Raw genomic sequence first — 9,419 nt, 5'->3', positions numbered from 1 at the left:
TCAGGAGCTTCTCTTGTGGAGGCGTGATTGTGACGTATCGCCTGTTGCCGGCATCCCAGGGGAAATCCCCTGGCAGACAAAGACACGAAGTTCATCAAACTGGGCTGGGCTCAGTCAGAAGCACCGCTGAAAACCTCTATCAGCCAGGTTCAGTTTCTGGAGGAGTCTATGAGCTTAAAGAGCTGGATGCTCCTCTGAAAGCATGTAGTAGACTCAGACACGGCCCTAAATGTATCGACGCTGTTTATCATCCTTCATAATGCACATAAACACTGTTATTTTCTTTATAAAATCTATGTTAGCCCTTTAGCTATGAAGCTAGAGTCACGGGGCAGATAGAAGCCCTGCCCATCACGCAAATCCGCGTCTGTTCTGAAGTGAATTTGACACGCGAATGAAGCGGGTTTGATGCACAAATGAAGCGAGTAACCTCAAATGTTCACGCAGCTATTTACACGCGAATAACGCGATTTATCTGCGCGTTCCGCGTCTAGTGTAAACGCAGCATTAAAACGCGTGCGTGCTCCCGAATCGTGAAGCAACCGTGTCTGGAACAGGTTCTGGAAACGCATCTGTCATCGGTTCTCTTTCAAATAAACTAGACAAAAAGTGATGAACATGCATCCACAGTCCTGATGCTTTTAAGAGCTCAATATTTGTCTTTTTGTCTTTGCCTAAAGTTAACCATGTATGATAATGAAACGATGATCACATGCACATGGTTAACTTTAGGCAATTTAATAATCTGTTCAAAGTGAAAGCAACCGGTGCTGCTTACAAAAAGACAAATATTGAGCTCTTAAAAGCATCAGGACTGCATCAGTATGTTTCACCTGCTTTTATTTGCTTACGGTTTTATTTGCTTTTATTTTTGTTAAAATAGTTTATCTTTTTTTTACAATATTGCTTTTATGGGAGATGAACTCTCCATTTATGTGCAGTTAACTGGTGATCCGAGAGATCTTTAGCCACGACAGATTACCGTGCTTATTTTTGATACATGACATTAGTAATTTCTTTAAAAGTCAATTGCTTTTCTTTCTTTTTTAAGAAATGTTTTGTTAAATAAAAAGTATAGTATACAGCTATATTTTGCTTGTTTTGACACATTAAAAATTTGCGGCTAAGAAATAATTATTGTTTAGTGTGGTTATAGAGATAAATATGGTAAATCGTTAATTATGAGCTCTAAAAAAATCATGTGAAATAAAAACTAAATGCAATATAACACTATGAAACCATGACTCCTTTGCTAATGCTCATTGAGCAAGCTCATACTCGACACACAAAAAGTGAAATGAATGAGGACGCATGTGGACATAACACAAAATATAAAATCAAGTAATTTTAGCATGTCAACGTCAAATTTATGCATGTAAAATGTATTTTCACAACAACAAAATTGTAACATTGGCTAGTAACATTGGAAAACTACTAGCCACAGTGGCTGGTGATTAAAAAAGTTAATGTAAAGCCCTGTACATAGTGTATGTTTTGTTGTACGTTTCAGATATAGAATCCACTAGAGGGCGTTGTCTACCTTTTTTGCGAATCTAAAATATGTTACTTAGGTTATGTTTGTAGTATGTTTCAGATGACAAATCCACTACAGGGCATTGTGAGGAATTTATTTTTTTGCAAATCTGAAACACGTTACTTAGGGTACATCTTGTTTTACATTTCAGATGTAGAATCAACTAGAGGGCGATGTATACATTTTTGCGAATATGAAATATGTACTAAGGTATGTTTTGTTTCATGCTTCATATGTGGAATCCACTAGAAGGCGCTGTCTATGTTTTTACAAATCTGAAATATGTATCTAACGATATGTTTTGTACTATGTTTCTATTGGCAAATCCATTAGAGGGCGAATCTGAAATGCATTAGTTGGGTATGCTTATTTGTTTGTTTCAGATGACAAATCCACTAGAGGGCGCTGTCTACTTTTTCAAATCTGAAATATGTTACCTAGGTTATGTTTTGTACTACGTTTCAGATGACAAATCCACTAGATGCCATTTTTAAAATTTTTGTTACTTATTTTATTTTTGCTACATTTTGCTTCGTTTTAGTTGACAAATCCACGAGAAGGCACTGTATGTATATTTGCAAATCCGAAATACGTTACGTAAGCTACGTTGTGTAGTATGTTTCAGATGACAAATCCACTAGAAGGCGCAGTCTACATTTTTGCGAATCTGAAATATGTTACTTAAGTTACATTGTGGAGAATGTTTCAGATGACAAATCCACTAGAGGCGCTGTGTACATTTTTGTGAATGTAAAATGCGTTACTTAGGGTATGTTTTGTTGCATGTTTCAGATATCAAATCCACTAGATGGTGTTTTTTTTTTTAAATATGTTACTTAGGGTACATTTTGCTTGATGTTTTAGTTGACAAATCCACTAGAGGGTGCTGTATGCATATTTGCAAATATGTTACTTAAGCTACATTGTGTAGTATGTTTCAAATGAAAAATCCAGTAGAGGGTGCAGTCTACATTTTTGCGAATCTGAAATACGTTACTTAAGCTACATTGTGTAGAGCATTTTGGAAGACAAATCCACTAGAAGGCGCTGTCTACTTTTTTAGCGAATCTAAAATACGTTACTAATGCTGCATTGTGTAGTATGTTTCAGATGACAAATCCACTAGAGGGTGATGTCTACATTTTTATGAATCTGACATACGGTACTTAAGCTACGTTTTGTTGTATGTTTCAGTTGACAAATCCACTAGAGGGCGCTGTGTACATTTGTGAACATAAAATGCGTTACTTAGGTTATGTTTTGTAGTACATTTCAAATGACAAATCCACTAGAGGACGCTGTCTACATTTTTTGCGAATCTGAAATTCGTTACTAAGGCTATGTTTTGTTGCATGTTTCATCATTTCATTGTACATTCATAGAATCTGTTTTTGAAGTTATTTAAATGTTTTTTCAATAATATTTTAAATATGTGAACACAAAAAAAAACAGCTTGTTTGAATAAAAATTATCATTATTAATATTTTTATGTCACTCCCCTGCTTGCATTGGCTCTGACTCTTTGACTCCAAATCCAGAAAATAACTATGACCACATTTTGGCTTCACTTTCCTATGGTCGAAGTAAGGGCAGCGGTGTCATCCATCTTTTGTTTTAAACATGTGTTGAACATTATCAGCACTATCAGACAGGCAATTCATTCTCACCGAATGAGCCTCCAATATAAAAGGTGAATCTCTGTCATTCTTGGTCATATGCTATAATAAATGGCTCATATTTGCCCAGTGGCCCGGACTGAATGAGCACAAAGGCTCGGGTCGGTCTGGTTATTGTACAGTCTCTTCCAAAAGGTCACACTGTCTGTGACAAACTCCCTGAAGGGGGAACAGAGATAAAACTGATAGCGAATCTCCACATTACATCGCTTATGCTCGTCATTTATCACTCAAAAGTTTCAGCTGAATGTTTGGAGGAACTGGAGACAAGAAGTTTCAACTAAATATTGCTTATATTTAGGCTAATACTACTGACCTTAAAATATTTCTAACAATTGAAAACTGTTGTTATTCTAGCCAAATTAAAACTTAAAAATAAGACTGTCTCCAGAAGAAAAAATATTATAGGAAATACTGTGAAAAAATTACTTGCTCTGTTACTTATCAGAATTACTGTATATTAAAAAGAAAGAAAAAAAATACAAATCACAGGAGGGCTATTAATTGTGACGTCAACTATACGTCAGCTCACCTCATCATCTTTATGAAGAGCTGATAACCGCAGACCAACACACCAATAATTCTGCCTGTGTGAAGGAATCCAGAGGGACAAAATCAGCAGAAATGACACTGAAGTCTCTCAGACAGCAGCATTGATCTGTGCCGCTGCTGCAGGGAACAATCCCATAATCCCTTGCGCACATCAATTGAACCTGATCCTCCTCGTGAACAGCAGATGAGCAGAAAATAGAAGCAAAAGCAAGAAAATAAAATTAGTTAAACACGTTTAAAATGACATCTAATGATGTTTAAAAGAGAAAGAATGGTGAGTTTCATGTGTTAAGCAGTTTTCATTACTATCGTTTCTTGTTGGTTTTAGGCTGAAAAAGCTGTTTGAGGGCCTAAAAAAACATTTCTTGTCAATAACAACTTTTTTGAACTGCTTGGGCCCTATTATACACTCGGGGTAATAGGGAGCAAGATGTGTTTGCCGTGATTTGTTTCATTTTTCAGACCAGCACAAGACTAATTTTCTCGTTTTGCACCATGTTGTTTAAATAGCAAATTCATTTGCACCAATTTGTGGACTCATGGGTGTGCTGGTCTAAAACAGAGCGGTGTTAAGGCACATTGTCGGCTGGTTATTTTGAGGAACTGAAATAGACTGCACCAAGGACCATCTAAAAGCTGCTCTAAAGTCCAGCACAGAGCGCGTCAGTTAACACTTTCACATTGCTAAATACACACAGGATGTACAGCAACACACAAATATCTTTATAAATAAAATAGAATTAAAGGAATGAAATATTACAAAAATATTATTTTCTACATAAATATAAAAACCACTGCCTCCATGCCTTCACCTAGGGAGGGCTTTTTTCAGTTTATGACAATCTGCATTTGTATAAGGTTATTATTATTAGCAGTATTATTTATTATATGCATATTTATTTTTGTTTCAATAAAAACAAGTTTAGATTTGTCCGTCTGTCTGATGTTAAAGACGTCTGCATCACCATATGGGGAATAAGAACGAGATGTGTGTTTGGACTTTTAACATTTTAACACTTGAAAATCACATATCCAATTTCACCAAAACTGCCTTCTTTCATCTGAGAAATATCGCTAAGTTACAAAGTATGCTATCCATCTCAGATGAAGAAAAGCTAGTCCATGCGTTTATGACTTCTAGGCTGGATTACTGTAATGCTCTATTTGCTGGCTGCCCAGCATCCTCTATTAACAAACTTCAATTAGTCCAAAATGCAGCTGCCAGAGTTCGTACCAGGTCTAGAAAATATGATCATATCACCCCAATTGTATTCTCCTTACACTGGCTGCCTGTTAAGTTTTGTATTTAAAAAAATATATATATTGCTTCTTACCTGTAAAGCTTTAAATAATCTAGTTCCTGTTTATCTAACCAACCTTCTGTCTCGCTACAAGCCAGCTCGCTCTTTAAGATCTCCAAGCTAAGGGCTTCTGGTAGTACCTATAATAGCAAAGTCAAGTAAAGGAGGTCTAGCCTTCTCACTTATGGCTCCTAAACTTCGCTGAGGTCCAGCGTTGTCCAGCCTCCGGCTCCTAGACTGCAGCTCTGTACAAGACGTTTAGCCAGAGGGGAAATGTTCGTGTCCAGCTGAGCCTGATTTCTCTCAAGGTTTTTTTAAGTTCCTCACTTCACAAGTTTTTTTTCCTTGCCGCTTCGCCACTGGCTTTCATGGTTCGGGATCTGTAGACCTGCGCATCGATGGATTACTCTTCAGTGTTTGGACTCTCAGTAGTGATTATTAAACAACACTGAACTGAGCTAAACTTAACTGAACTTAAACTCTGAAATCTGAACTACACTGTTTCAATTTACTATGATTTTCTATGTGCCGCTGCTTTGACACAATCTACATTGTAAAAGCGCTATACAAATAAAGGTGAATTGAATTAAAAGATTATTAAAAGTGGGGTGTAAACTGACCAGCTAAAGCATATTTGCTGAAAATGAAACAACAGTAACTCCATTAAAAGTCAGCCTACAAAATGGTCTGGTTTTGAAAGGAAACGCATCAATAATTGAATCACGACATGTCTTTACCTCACAAATGTGTATTATCCATCATAACATCAGTCTTGAGGCAGGCGACATGTGAGTGATGATGATTTCTGCAGGTGTCAGCGGGTGGTCTTCATCACGGGACAAGATTAACTGAGAAACAAAGACGACCAGCCGCGCTGCAACAAACCCCTTCCATGCTGTATTTAATCGAGGACGACAACATAATTGAACCTTTGAACACACGACACTGTCCTGCTGGGAATATGACAGAGAAAGACACTTACAGGCGTTTGTCATTTCACTGGGGCTTTTCAGACCCTTCTGTGGATTTACTGTCACAAAAAAAAAAAAAATAGTTTTCACCATATTTTCCCAGATAACTGATGACATTTAGCTATACTTGCGGTATTTTTTTAAAGATGTTATGTTTAAATATGCATACATGTGTACTACTTATCTTACATTGAGTCATTTAGCAGAAGAGATGGCAAAAGTACCCACATCCTTTACTCAAGTAGAAGTGCAGATACTCATATTTAAAACAACTCTGGTTTAAGTTGAAGTACTGACTACACTTTTGTACTCAAGTAAAAAAAATAAAGATGTACGGCCTGAAATATGTACTTAAGTGAAAAGTATTCATTACTACTACTAGTACTACATGTTTTAGTTTCACGGTGGTAACCACATCACAAATCATGTATACATTTATACAAAGTAACTTACATTTCTATATATTTATTATATTTTCAGCTGCAAACTAGCCAACCAACATCACTCTACAATATTGTCCAACAACACTGCTCAAAAGGTTGCCCTGTGTGTCATCACCAGGGGCCTCATGTACGAAGACTTGCATTGAATTCATACTAAAACATTGCGTATGCACAAAGCTGTAAATGTGCGTATGCAGTAAAAAATTCAAATGTATGAAACACTCTGTACGTGAAATCCCACGCATATTCTCTTTGTACATCCGAATTAACGTGAAACTGAGCCACGTGCATGAGCGCAAAACCCCTCCCTTCCTCCTCCCCCTAATAAATATGGTAATGACTCTACTTTGGCAAAAACCCAGCCTGATCTCACGAGAAAACTTAAGTATCTTATGTTTTGTCAGTTAAGTGGCTAATTCGTACGAATTCAGTCGTACGAAATTGTACGATTTGAAAAAGGAGGTGTGGCAACTAACCCCACCTCTAAACCCAACCATTGGGGGATGAGCAAATCATACTAAGTTGTATGAATTAGATCATACGTATTCATACGAATTAGCCACTAAATCAAAAAGTTACGAATTGCTGTGAGAAACGAAAAAGCAATGGCAAAAGCAAGCAAGAAGAGAAACTTTGAACAGAATGTGAATTGGAGGTGCTCCTATCGGAGGTAGACTGAAGAAAAACAGTGTTATTTGCAAGTTTGTCCTCCGGAATTAAAAGTGCAGTAGGTGATCTGCAAAAAGGCTAACCGCTTAGCATATTATCTTTGGACGGTGGGGAGGGACTGTGATTCAAAGCCACACCCCTGAAATCGTGAGCGCGCACCGCATCACAACAGCAGACAGACAACCCACTAGTTAATGTCATTCGCCAGTTAGTTAGTACCAGCGCAGTGCAGGAATTACATTTATTACTTAGCCACACTTACATGCTATTTCAGAGTGAATATTTACAGTAGCATGGTGAACAGTATAGGAAGGCTGTCATTGTTAAAAAATGACCCAATGTGAATATAAAAGCAACTTCAGCTCAATAAAGCAGGTTAGGTGGAATAGCGCTATTTAATAATGTTTTGTCATTGAACTAAATATAAATCTACATTATAGATGCTGTAAAAGGACCTTATGAAACTGAAAATAATCACATCAATCTTTCACCGGGAGATTTCAGTGGCTGAACAACACTTCTGTGCATATAAGTCATTCATAACAGAACACAATCTAACATCAGCTTAGCCTGACTAAAATAGTCTTAAAACAGAACATGAACTGTCTAACAGTAATACTTCAGCCATGGTGTCGTCCTTCCTCCAGCGTGCTAAACTAACTCCAATACTGATTCAAGTTTTTAAAAGTTTCAATTCAGCATTTGATTTCTCCTGGTCTGTCTCGTGAGTCGTGACTGCGCAGCCGCTTATGCAGATGGGGACGTGCGAATGGCGGATCTGCGTGAACAGATGCGCAGAAGTCGGAATCTGCATTTGCTGACAGACAGTCTGACCTGCTTATCGGAATTATGAGAGATGTCTGTCCGACTCTATTTAATTGGATGAACATTTTTTAGTTTTATGCTTTCCCCAGAATATAAAAATACATATAAACACATTTAGATAATTTACTGTAATTATGACTATTGGACTGTGAAGAGACTTTCAACCAGCACAACTAAACATGTTTCTGAAGACAATCACCTACTGCACCTTTAATAACAAAAGAAAAAAAAATAGAGTGGAAGAGTTTAGCTGACGAGGTTAAAGCAGTGGGGTCAGAACAGCGCATGTGCAAGTGAATTAAAAAAGAAATGGTCCGATGTAAAGGTGTAACATTTTGTAGTGTCTATTTGGGCCAAGTGCAAATAGCACACCTTGATGGAATGAGCTAACATTAGTTGAGTGATTTAGCTCATTTGATTGACAGAGACAACAAAACTAAAGAGAGGGGACATCAGCAAGATGAGTGGCGTAGCTCGTAAAGCGCATGGCAACATGTTGACACTATCATTTACGAACCCAGTTCGAATGCAGCGTCTCATGAATTCATTCATCTTTTTCCCATTACATATCAGATTTTGCCTAGTCTTCATCAAGAGGAAGTAGGAATCATTAATAAGTGTGTTTTATGTTAGGCTCATTTGAGCACAATATTATTTGCACATTTATTGAAATGTTTCCGATTCATGTACAAAAATTCATTTTCAGATGGCGCCTTTAAAGCAATGTACGTGCAATGGATCAATCAGATTACATTGAGAAAACCGGTCATCGCAAATTGCGCTTTATTGTTTGGCTGGTCAACTGTATGGCATGGAAACCTTATACACCTGCTAGACATGCGGATGATCCAATCCCATACAGCTGCCATTGCACGGCTCAAAGATACTTTGTAGTGTGCAATTTAATACAACTGCCTCTAGGAGTCACCAAAACAAATAAAACAAACACACACAACAAATGCACTTACGCCAGACATGAAGTTGGCATGGACCAACCCATACTCTCACGTTCATTTCATCGTTAGTAAATCCAAACGCAGCATTGATACATGAGGCCCCTGAACCCCTGTGAACAAAACCAGGACCCCCTCTTCTTTCTCCCACCTCACCTCACCACACGACAGCACGAAACTAAGTGTACCTCACACAAGTGAGTGGGCTTGACAAAGCACCTGTAGAAAACAAACTCTTTCATCTCTTTGACAATTTAAATACATGTTCTTTCCAAAAAAATAAATAAATAAAAATCCACTAGGATTTTACCATCAGCAAAAAAACAACAAAAACAACAACAATAAAACAAAGAAAAACACTGTGCATTGATGGTGTGAGCTTTACACAGGTGAGTGGGCTTGACAAACCACCTGTAGAAACACTAATGGTATATTTTCTACATATATGGGCCGAACATGATTGTACAATCAGCAAAAAAAAAAAAAAAAAAACTG

At 37.4% G+C, this 9,419-nt stretch overlaps 1 protein-coding gene across 1 annotated transcript in view; it reads right to left on the bottom strand.

The window, feature by feature from the left end:
- Positions 1-1,637: 1,637 nt before the first annotated feature.
- adamts17 (ADAM metallopeptidase with thrombospondin type 1 motif, 17) overlaps positions 1,638-9,419 on the bottom strand; it is a 334,091-nt gene continuing 326,309 nt past the window's right edge. Inside the window, exons 24-25 of the transcript XR_012383118.1 lie at positions 5,801-6,016; positions 1,638-3,923 (exon numbers count right to left, since the gene is read on the bottom strand). The gene's annotated coding sequence lies outside the window, so the exon portion shown is untranslated. The remainder of the gene's footprint in view (positions 3,924-5,800; positions 6,017-9,419) is intronic.

Source organism: Danio rerio, chromosome 7 (assembly GCF_049306965.1).
Source record: "Danio rerio strain Tuebingen ecotype United States chromosome 7, GRCz12tu, whole genome shotgun sequence".
NCBI lineage: Eukaryota > Metazoa > Chordata > Actinopteri > Cypriniformes > Danionidae > Danio > Danio rerio.
Note: the sequence above shows the minus strand (reverse complement) of the source record. Positions and strands in the feature narration are given on the sequence as shown.